This window comes from Echeneis naucrates, chromosome 12 (genome assembly GCF_900963305.1).
Source record: "Echeneis naucrates chromosome 12, fEcheNa1.1, whole genome shotgun sequence".
Lineage (NCBI taxonomy): Eukaryota > Metazoa > Chordata > Actinopteri > Carangiformes > Echeneidae > Echeneis > Echeneis naucrates.
Window position 1 is genome coordinate 9,285,846 of NC_042522.1, and position 11,798 is coordinate 9,297,643.

An 11,798-nucleotide genomic window follows, 5' to 3' on the forward strand; every position below is an offset into this window, starting at 1 on the left:
TCCCTGTGTAATCTGCCCTTTCCTAAATCCTCGTCCTGGCATTCACTTTCCTCTCCAACTTTTTTGCTTCCTTCTTCCCTCTCTTTTGCTTCTTCTCATCTAATCTACATTCCTTAACCGTTTCATTCACCCACTTGTGACTGCTCTTTTCCTCCCTCTAATGTTTTCTCTCATCTACATATGTCTCATCTTTTTCTTTCCTTTCATCTCATCTTTTTCTCCTCTCTCCCCTCATGTCCTGGTTTCTCTTCTCATTTTGACTCATCTGTTTATCCTTTTGTTCCTCTGTTGTCCTTTTATTCTCTTTGTGCACCCTTTTCCTCTTTTCCACTCTAATTTCCTTGTGTTTCCTCTTTTCTCTGTTTATTTTTTTCTGATTCCATTTGTCTCATCTGGTTTGCCTTTCTTTGTTCCTGTCCTTACATTTTTTGTTCTCATATTTCCACTTTCCTTTCTTCTCACCCTGTACCCTCATCCATTTTCTTTTCATCTAATCACCTCTCATTGAGTCCTCTGGTTTCCTTTCCTTCTCTCTGATCCTTACTCCTCCCACATTCTTCTTTTTTCTTTCTCTTTCATCTTGTCTCCTTTCCTTTCTTTTTCCACTCATCTTGTCTCCTCATCTATTTAATTTGTTTCTTCTCCTCATCCTGTTTCCCAACATCATCTCATTTCCTCGTTTTTCTTCCTTCCTCCCTTCTTGTTTCCTTCCATCTCCTCCTTCTCATCATCCTCATCTGGAGGTTTCCGACCTCCAGCGCAGGGACATCCCAACCCCGTGCTCTGTACCCAGCCACTGATTGATATCGTAATGACGCTTATCCCAACATCCCTTCCTCCCTGTACTCTTCCACACCCGCCCTCCTCCTCCCCATACTCTCCCATCTTTTCCTGGTACCCTACCTCACCCCCTCCACCCCCATTGCTCCCCAAGCCCCTGAGTGGCTCGCTTGATTCCGTTTCATCACACATCAAACAGGCTTGACGCTCACCACGCAGGCAGGGCCCAGAGAGTGCAACATCTGCACAGGGAAGCATGCTTGTGTGTGTGTGTGTTAGTGTGTGTGTGTGTGTGTGTGTGCAGTGGGGGGGCTTACAGGTCTGGCTTCTGAAGGGGGGTGAGGGTGGGGGAGGACACGTCGACACATCGTGCTATGAGCAGATGTCATTGGGACATGAACAGCAGGCAGGGGGGATGCCGTGGGGAAAGAGATGTAGCGAGGGACCCACCCCTGCAGCCCAGCTCAGGGAGGGAGGATAGTGGAGAGTTTCTCCAAACACTCCACCTCTGGTCCCCTTCCTCTCCTCACCTTGCAGCCTGGCTCCCCTCCTGTTGCCCTTTTTGACAGTACAATTAGCTAATTAGTCATCTCAGCGCTAATAACCTAATCATTACTTGTCTGCGTGCGTTTTCTCTCGATTTCAAAATCTCTGTCCTCCACAGGCACTCCCCTGAGTCCTGATGTAGAGGTGGAGGGGCAGAGGAGGCGTACAATTACCTTTGTTTGGCTAGTCCCCATGGCACAGAGAGTGCTAAGGCTCTGATCCAGACCAAAGCAAAGGCCCCTTTTTAATGGAGACAGAGAGGCTGCTCTTTGGAAAGGGTCAAGATTGCTCTCAGATCCATTAACACCAGAGGTATTTCATCACTGTGTCGTTCTGGCAGGCAGGATCTGTTGAGGGACTGTGATCAGCCTGCGTTGAGCGCAGACGCTGACATTTCCCCAGTTAGTGAAAGTGGCAATCGGGAGCCTCCGCTGTCAATGAGTCATCAAAGGGCTTGTTTGAGAACAGCTGTTGACGTCAGTGCACTGCCACAAGCGTTAACCCTGGTTGAGAAGTGAAGTTTTTTTTCTGTATTGCTGATGAACCTTTCATCTACATGGGCTACAGGCAGATCTCAAAGTTCACAGATCATGTGTTATCAGTCACCCAAAGGGATCTGTTTTTTGACAGCGTCTCTCTATCGGAATTTGGAAAGGTTGAGCAGCACAATAAATATTAATATTTTGATTTTTTTGAATGCCTCAGCGTGTATTGCAAATCTCCCACATAATCACCCAACAAAATCTTGTACTTACAAAAACAGTAATCATTTAATTTCCTGAAGGCCGTTTGATTCTTGTCATATAAGGTTAGTATAAAAACTGCGTTATCTTTTTAATACATAATAATAAAAGCCTCCAATTTTTGTTTACTTTCCACTTTAACTTATGTTATCATCCAGAGGGTAATGCATTGTTGTCAACCCTATTTATATTTGGGAATAAGCTGTAACCTAAAACAGTTTACAACTGATGCGTAGCACGTATGCTTATCTTGTATATTAGCTCACTATGTTATTTGGCAAACGTGTGCAAAGAACAAAGATGAGCCAAAAGCTTTCTGTAAGGTTGGAAAAACATCAAAATCATCAAAAATGTAATTAAATCCAGCTGTAAAAACAGTCAGCAGTAAGACAATGTAAAGTTGCAGAACATCCTGAAGCAGTGAAACAGTCTCTCAGCTGACCTTTCCTAGAGCTTTAAATTCAAGGCTATAAATCTCCTCTTTCTAAGGAATATTTCTCTTTCTCAAATCTCCACAGACTACAAGATTTTTCTAGCAGCACAGAAAAAAAAAACTATTCACCCTCATCCATTCCTCATAATCTAGTCACATGTTTTTGGTTTGTGGAGATTGGATTCCCTGCTGTGCTCGCAGAGACAGCCATCGTGTCATCCTCTTTATTATTCAGACTTTTCTTGGAGCCAAACAGCTGTTTTGCATGGCAGATTGAATCGGAGCTTGTCCTCACTCCTGACACGCAGGTGACAGATTGAAGGACTGAGTTCTTGAATTATAGCCCGGCCAAAAAACCCATCAAGATAAGCTGCTGTTGAAAACTAACTGATATAGCAAAACTCAATTTTGTAATCCCTAGCACACCAATGAGCTGCAATGGACTCAGACGCAGACTAGTTTTTAAGTGCGGGGGTTGTTAGTGTGAAATCTTCATATAGAGTGCATCCGTACTTGTATATAAATTAAGTTTTACAATGAATAAAACATCTGCACTTCATGTGCAGGGATTTTTAACTATGGAGACAGGCATCAAAAGCATACAAAGAGAAAATGAATCGTTGCAGCCAGCAACCATTTCTCCGCTGGAACAAACTGCTGCAGATGGATTTCATGAGCAAGTGCATGGTAGGCAGCAGCCTTTTTAGACAAAGCTGAATGCATTGGTTTAGCTTGATGGTGAAGTTTGCGCACTTTATCACAGTCTGGGTAATGACAGATAACTTCCCTGCATCTGCGGGACGCGAGTCGGGCAACACAACCTCCATGCATTTTTTATCAGCCGCAATTACTCAGAGCTTGTTGATATTTCCTATTCGTTTCATTTGGGAACATTTGCATCACATAACCAGAGGCCTGCTGTAGGGCTAACCGAGCTGTGCTGCAGTAAATTATAGGTCTCCAACTGTCCAACAACATCGCAGAAGATTTCCTAATGGGCAGGCTGCAGAGGGAGAGGTCAGCCAGTTCTTTTTGACATCTAGTTTGTTGTCAACTTTCCTGGCAAGCCTGCTTTGTGCAGTCAAGCAACTGTGAGCTCAAAACTTGTGCATGTTGATTTTACAGGCTGCAAACTACCCGGTACTCTGATCACCATTTTATATTTGGCCGTGTGCATCAACTTGTTTGTCTGTCTCTCAAAATGACCCGCCAGAGGGTTAGGCGTAAAGCACACGTTCTTGCTCAAGTTCAAAGAGGACTCAGCATCCACCAGCCCTGCAATTATCCACTTTACCTCCAGATATCATGCAACTGTTTAAAACACATCAACCTAACACAAGACATAATCATTTGCAAATTTCATTTCGTCCTAGTCAGTCAGCAACAAACAAGCCTTCAGTTTGCCAGGTTAGTACACAGAGGTCTTGAGTCTGAATTGCAGTTTATATTTGTACAGAGCTGTAACACTCCCAGACATCACACTACAGTTTGTCTTACAATGTGTTTCACGTGACACATTCAGTATCAGACACATTAAATACTGTAACCTTGCAAGAGACTCCTCCAAATGTATTCCTTATCTTTCATAAGGCATACATTAGGAACATATGGTTGTAAAATATTCACCCCAGGGTGCTGACACCAACGAGGGGTTCAAGCATGTAGTTAAATAACTAAATTAAAATGAAGGGACGGAACAAACTATTATTTCTCCCACACAAACAATGCTTTTTCAGGCGTCAAAAATTTAAATGTGCAATATATAATTCATATATGAAACCACTAATGGGCATTGCAGAGGCTTCTGTGCAGTACTCCACATTGTCTCATCACTCTCAATTAGCCACAGCTCTGCACAATTAATGCTGCAGAAGTGAGGCAGAGATGAAGGGACAGATATCACCGTCTCCGTGACAGGACAGATCAAGGCTGATTGACAGGCCGACTTCCACCCTGATGAAGGTGCAGAGTCTGGGGCGGCTGCTTCCCGGTGTTTCAGATTTGTTGTAATTGACAGGTGCAGAGATGTTCGGGGGTCCTGGTGGAGCTCGCCGCCGTTTATGCAGATTAACACGTCAAAAGTACAAATGAATAAATAAACTGGTAAGCACGAATCAGGCATTTAGCCTGAGGGGATGCCATCATTACCAGATTAAACAAAGTGACTAATCACAAAAACAATCCACTTCAGAAGTGGAGGAAGTCAATAGACGCCAAAGCTTCGGGGTAAAAAGCTAAGTCGTCTTAATTATTCAACTATAGTTAAGCAAAGAATTCATAATTAATGCAGCAGTGACAGATAATATTTTTAGTTTTTAACAGATTCTGTAGTTTTGATGCGAGAGAATATGCTTATCTGGATTACTTACATGACAACATAAAACAGTCAGATTTTTTGACTATGGAAATTTTAAAATTCAAGCTGAACATGAGCTTTGAGGACAGGATCACGGCGATGGCACAAATTCCCAAAGCAGCCAAGCAGTACTGGTACCCGAGGCAGAGGCCTTGTGGGAATACTGTGGGTCAGTATAAAGAAGAAGGTGAAATCACAGGTAACGAACAAACGACGACGATGCGAGGTGTTTTGACACCAAAAAGAAAACCCTTCTTCCTTTGAAACCCAAATGAGCTGATGTGAAGTCCTCCTCCAAACACAACCATGCCACAGCCCGTGAATCCAGTCCTTAGAAGTCCAAATTTGAACCAGAAACTTCTGTTACTTCATGTTTTTTCTTCTTCTTTTTTTTTAAGCTATATATTACCAAACTGACCAGAGCAGCCACAACCTCAGTTTGAACTTGCTTCATGTTTGGACACAACTCAGCTGTAAACACATCACTTCTCTTAAATTGACCTAAAAGCACCCCTGGTTTTCAGACTTCCTTCTACGGACCACAGACAGAAGCCTCTTTTGACCTTCACACCATGCTATGGCCTGAACCTCAGCTATTGATTTTTCTAACTATCTGTTTACTCCTCGTCTGCACACTTTCCCAGCTGCTTGGAGAGCATCGTTTGCCCCGAGGCGATCAGCAGGGCTCAGCTTGTTCCAGTCTTTGATCATCGTTCAGCCAGTGGATTAACATATGCACACTCTCTTCCTCTCTTTGTCGCTGAGCTTGATAATAAATCTACAGCCCTCCTCTATCTCTCTCTCCTCCCTCTCTCTCGCTCCAATATGGGACAAGCCATGAATCAATCACCCCGCTTTACGCCTCGTGTCGGACATGGATGCAAATCACAGAAGGATCTGTGGGTAAAGCTCTGCTTATTAAAACCCGATGCCTGACTCATTACAACCCGCTCATGCACATGCATGTCGCCAAGATGAACAGCAGGTACCACGCGTGAAATACAGCAACATTGGAGATAAAACACAGACAGATGAGATTAGCTAATTTCTGCAACTATTATCTCAATGGAGGCCAAAACTAAGCCTCACCCACTTTGCCAAAACTAAAAGAGAATCGAAAGCTAATGAAGTTAATTACCGCGTCATTGTGGGAGGTTACAGCCTCATCTAAAAGAGGCTTAATCTCAGGGAAACTGCAGTGCAGAGGCTCGCCTTCATACCTGCCCTCGCTGTGCAGTAAGTGTACTAATTAAGGTTGGTTTGAGCCTACACCCACCCCAGTTAGCTCACTTAAAGGGCCAGGGCTTCTGGGGTTTAGAACAGCATTTGTTAGGACTCTGCAAGTAGGACAGAGTAAACGTGTGTGAGGCCAGGCAAGGAAAAGGAGAATGTGCACGTATTTCCAGGTAGACGAGTGACTTTTTTTTTTCCAGCAACATATGCGGTTTCCCTAATGGCCACTGTTGAGAAACACCCTCACTCCCTGTTGCCTCTCTTTTTTTTGTTATGACCTAATTATATCAGCGCGATGGCTAACGTAACTAGCTTCTTGCCCTATATGCCACAACGCTCTCGTGGCTGAGCTTGTGCTTGCAGACTTAATGTTTCTGAGCTGTGTACCATTTAACCACAGCTTCTTGATGCACACGTGGTTGTTTAGCCTGCGCCTTTTCCCCGCACATCCTATCTCGAATGCAACGGGCGAGGCAAAGGAGCACAAGCGGTGAATAAGAATACACTAACATCATGAGCTCAGGAACTGGCAGGGGGAGGAGGAGTGAGTTTGGACGAGTTTCTCTCCTCATCATCAGAGTGTCGGCCTGAGCAGGCCTACGAGGTGCTGGAGCTGGGGCCCTATTAAAAACCTGAAGCCCAGCTTGCTGGAAAAGATCCATCCTCTCACCTCAGAAAACAACAACCCTGCTCGCCCCGACAGCGAGACAATCAGCCATGCGCTGCTCAGGGTGAGGCAGCGGTGACCTGGCGTGCCGGGATGAGGCCGGTTCTACACACTGATGAGCGCTTTCACAGACATCTAACGGATGCGCCGCAGACCTCCTCACGACCTGCCTGTGCTGCCTTGTCTCCTGCTCTCTGCTTTTATTTGAGGTTGATACAGGCAGACGGATCGGCAAATATCGATCATGGTGTGCTTGGTAAAATTCTCCCTCCAGGTTTGAGAGGTGATTACATGCCCCAGACCCAGCTGATGCAGACTGGGTGCGTATATGTGTGCACATTTATGTTTTTCCAACCCCACCTGTCAGACAAGCTGAGGAGAGCAGCCCTATATTCTTTGGTTCGAGTGTCTCCAATCATCTGGAGAAGAGAGACATCTTTGGAAAAAAAAAACAAAAAAACAAAAAGCATTCCGACAGACAGGCAGGCAGGCAGTCGGGCAGGCAGACAGGCAGACACGCTGTACAACACAGAAAATAGGTTATAAAGCGTGGAGAATAATGCATGTGAATCCTAATCATCGAAATTCAAATGATTTGGATGCATCCCCAACCAGCCCTCCTCTCCTTGTCTGCCTTCTGTCGAGGCCTCAGAACTCACCAATAGGATCGGAGGGAAACAGGCTGCAGATTCAGAGGGTTTGCATTAGGAATGGCCCGTTATTAATTAAGCTTGTGGGGAAGACTATTTTGACAGCGGCTCCCGAGGCGGCAAGCAGTGTGGATCTTGGCGCTGACCTGGCCCAGCAGGGGTAGGAGCTCTGTCTTTGAGGTGGTGGTGGTGCGGGTAGTGGGGTAGAATGGGTGGTGGGAGGGAGAGAAAGAGGAGGAAGGAGGGGAAGGGGGGTGGCTGGCTTCATGCCGACAGCCAAGCCTGCCACGTCTGCGTGCCCGCTTTGAAGTGTCACCTTGAGGGAAGAGCCGATGGCCGGGAAGCCAGGAGGGCGGGAGCCGCAGAGAGGAGTGGCACGGTTGGCATTGCCAGACATGGTGCTTTAATATTGCATGGGCTCCCGTCCATCTCTGTACACACTCAGGACATTCCTTCTGCTTGATTTAGTTTGAAAGTAGATCTTTGTTTTTTCTTCTTCCTCCTTTCCCCTCCTCTCTTGCCTTGCTGTGGCTCAACACCTGCGCTGGTTTTGTGCTCATTCTTGCCTGAACAAATGTCAAGCTCTGCAGTCAGAAGAACTTGAACAACTCCCTGCATTATGAAACGTGACAGTGTTGCATTTGGCCTGCCGAGCGATGAAGATTTGATCCATATAGCTTCTTGTGCATATTAAATCATTGCACTGCAAAAATCTCCTGAAGCTTATCAAGGCAGGGAGAAATACTTACATAAAAAAAAAAGAAAAAAAGAAAGAATATCGAAACGAGTGAAAGACTCCAGCAGTGCAGCAAGAACATTTCAACATCTCTATTAGAAAGCAACCCAATTCAAGATGCTTCCAGAAATGATTGTCTTAGAAGAGGATTGCACACTCAGGAACGCATAATAGAAAAGTCTATTTACTCGCAGAGTGAGCGCAGATACTGAAAGATATTGTGACTGTGTGGACTTTAATTGCAATCACAACCACTTCGTCCCTCTTCCCCCGCCTCTAACTTCTTGAAAAAAGAGGGAATCAGTTTGAATCAAGAAAATATAATCTGGTTTTACAAAATGCACAAGACAACATAATCTGCATGGGAACCTGAGACACTTAAAATAAAGATGCATTTTCACTCTCAGTTTAAACAACACAAGCGGGCAATTTATTATTGTTTTGAAAGCAATAATTTTTTGCCTTATTGCTGGCTTTCTGCAGAATCTCTGCAACATCCACTCAGGCGCAGCTAATTGCTAACGCAGCTTTCATCACTTCCTCAAATGGCATTTTCTTCTACGAGAAACGAAACCGTATCACTGGGGACTGCACTTAAACTTTCACTATTTCTCTCCAGTCCTGCTGTGTTTGTCTGACCTGCCGCCAGCACAGTTACACAGCGCGGCAGAGAATCAAACATGGCGTTAGTTTGAGGAGTTTATCAACAGAGGATGCCGAAAGGAGGTGTTTTGAAGTGAGGAAAAATGTATTTAAAAAAAAAAAAAAAAAAAACACAAAGGGAAAAAAAAAAAAAAAAACACTCACACTGCATGCACTTTCTACCCACTTTAACAACCGTCCCAGTTCACAAATAGCAGTTTTAACTCCCCTGATTAGTGCCGACATCTGCAGGCTTTCATCTCTCCCTCCATCTTGTTTTTTTAATCAGATTAACCCAAACGGGCATCCTTTAATGGCCTCTTTTTTAGGAAAGCTGAAAGAGGAGAGATAATTAAAATAATTAAACCGCTGGGACCTGTGTACGCACGCTCATCTTTTCTTCTTGCCTTTAAGTTTTGATTCTGCCTTGCTTACTGATTCCAGCAGCACAGAGAGAGAAAGACTCATCATCTTCACTTAATTGCTTTAAGTTGACTCTCGGAGGTCCAATTTTTCCCTCCAAAACCAACAGCCAATGTAGGAACTGATCTTTAGGTGCATGTCAGCCATCTAAATGTGGAAGTAGAGGGGGGAGGGCACATTTCTAAACAGCCTTTATGGAACATATTTATTTAGTCAGAGAGTGTATTTTGCATAAGGCCGAAGATTAAAAAAAAAAAAAAAAAAAAAAAAACGGGAAAAAAGTATCCTTTTTAATGATTATTTATTCATGGACTTTTAAGCTTTTAATGAGGACAAATGAAGCCGTTTTTCCAGAGTGTCAGCATGTAGTATGCTTACCAAAAATATTCTTGTTTAGCATTTTCCTTTGCACTGTCCATAAGGAATAAACACTAACATTTAAATATAAGTAGGAGTTTGGAGCGAGACTTTTAAGCGATCAGTTTATCTTGATCTTGCATGAGTAGGAAATTTCCTGCAAGTTTTGATCAGACTCCGTGATGATGATTTATTCATTTTCAGTAATCCATGTACTTGAAGCTCAATTGATAAAATGTAATTGATTACCTTTGAGAAGAAAAAAAAAAAAAAAAAAGAGTACTTAATCAGATATTGGATGCTTTTCAGAATAAAACTATGTAACTTCTTTCAAAGTAAAACATACACAGAAACTTTATCAATGACCTCCTGAACCTGACAAATATATACTCCCTCATATCAATTATTCAATCCTATGCAATTTATTCTCACTGATATGCACACATGTGTCGTGTGTTTGTACCTCCTAAGTTCTACACTGACAAGCTTAGAAGAAAAAAAAAGGCAGCTATACCGCACCATCTGAGTTATTCTTTGCATTATAGGTGTACACATCTTGAATATTATAATTACACGTCGTCAGATGAATTCAAACTTTACTTCCTGTCAAAAAGAATCTAATGAATTCTTGCATGAGGATTTTACCGAGAGCAAGAGCCCCAACATCCTCAGAGTGCAGCCCCAAACTTTACACAAGCTCGGATGCCCCCCCCCCACCACACACACACACACGCACACACTACTCCCTTCATTCAGATCATTTTCACAGGGCTTCAAGCTAGCATAGAAAAAAGGAAGAATCTCTTTGGTGGAAATACTTAAAATTTATATTTAAACTTTCATGAAATCTTTGAGAACATTGAGGAGCAATTTCACATTTGCACTGACATCTAATTTCTCAAGTAGAGTCTGAAATCACAAATTGCTAAGGATTCCCTATGTGCCCAATTATCCTGCATCAATTTCCTTGACCCTGTGGAATGCTGGTAAATTAATCATACCACTTTTTTTTTTCTTCTTGAAATACATATGCACACGTTTGATAAACTAATCATACTTGGTTGGTTATGCTCACAAAAAATGATTCAGTCCTGCAAGCGGTAAGAGAGTCAGCGCAGAGGCCCAGGAAATTGGAAAATGATAAAAAAAAACATGTGCATATACACAAACAACACGAATGACACCCGCAAAATAAAAATCCAAATACAAAAATCATAAAAGCCTGTGAATGTGAAACTTTAAAATTTCTGAATTTCTGATAGTTTTCTTTTTTATTACTTGAACAATTAAAAGGAAATATATTAAATTCATTTAAAAATGCAAATAACTGAGTGAGTTCATAAAACAGATTTAATTATTTTTAGCGATATGAAGGTAATATTGTTTTCAAATCAGTACTTTTTCTTGTTTTTTTTTTTTTTTTATTAGTGTTCTTGTCTGGGTTTACATTTTTTTTTGTCCAGTGTAAAAATCAAGAAAACAGAAATGTTACAGAAAAAAAAGCAGACCAAATTAAAATTGCACCTGAAAGCAATGAAGCTCAATAAGATCGATATATATGACTGCTATCTCAAATTGATTTTAACTGCCCTGATAACAGCCTAAGGATCTGGATCATCTTCAATCATCAACTGTGTAACACCATATTTACCAGCCTGCCTTACCTGTTGATCCCAACATGGCTGCAGACTCTGGCTGAGGTTTTTGGAGCAATAGTGTCCTCTGCTGGAAACATAACAAAGAGAAGAATATGTGTAAACACTCACAATATGGAAGGAGGGACACGTTCAGTATCTCTAGAAATAAAAGTTACTGAAATGTACTCACATGCTTTCTGGGAGGAACAGAGGTGATAGGTTGTTCTGGAAATACAAAACAGTAAACATTAGTTCAAAAAACAAATATCAGATTGTAGACTGCTGAAGAAAACATTTCAGTTAGATGTTTTTTTTTTTTTTTTTTAAGAACATGCAGTGCAACTTTACCTTGAAGAAAAATTTGCGTAAAAGGTCTTCAACAAGCGTTTTGAAGTGAAAATAGCTATCAAGAATTTTGAAATCAGTTCAGTCAGAACTGTAAAACCTTAAACAAATGAATTGCACATCAGATGACATTATTGATACACGTGGAAATTTGAATGTTAGAACTTCTCTTATGTCTGAAAATAACCACCATCTCTGCTAAGCTTGGGTTAGCTAAACCAAAATGTTGAAATTGAAAAGATGAAATTTA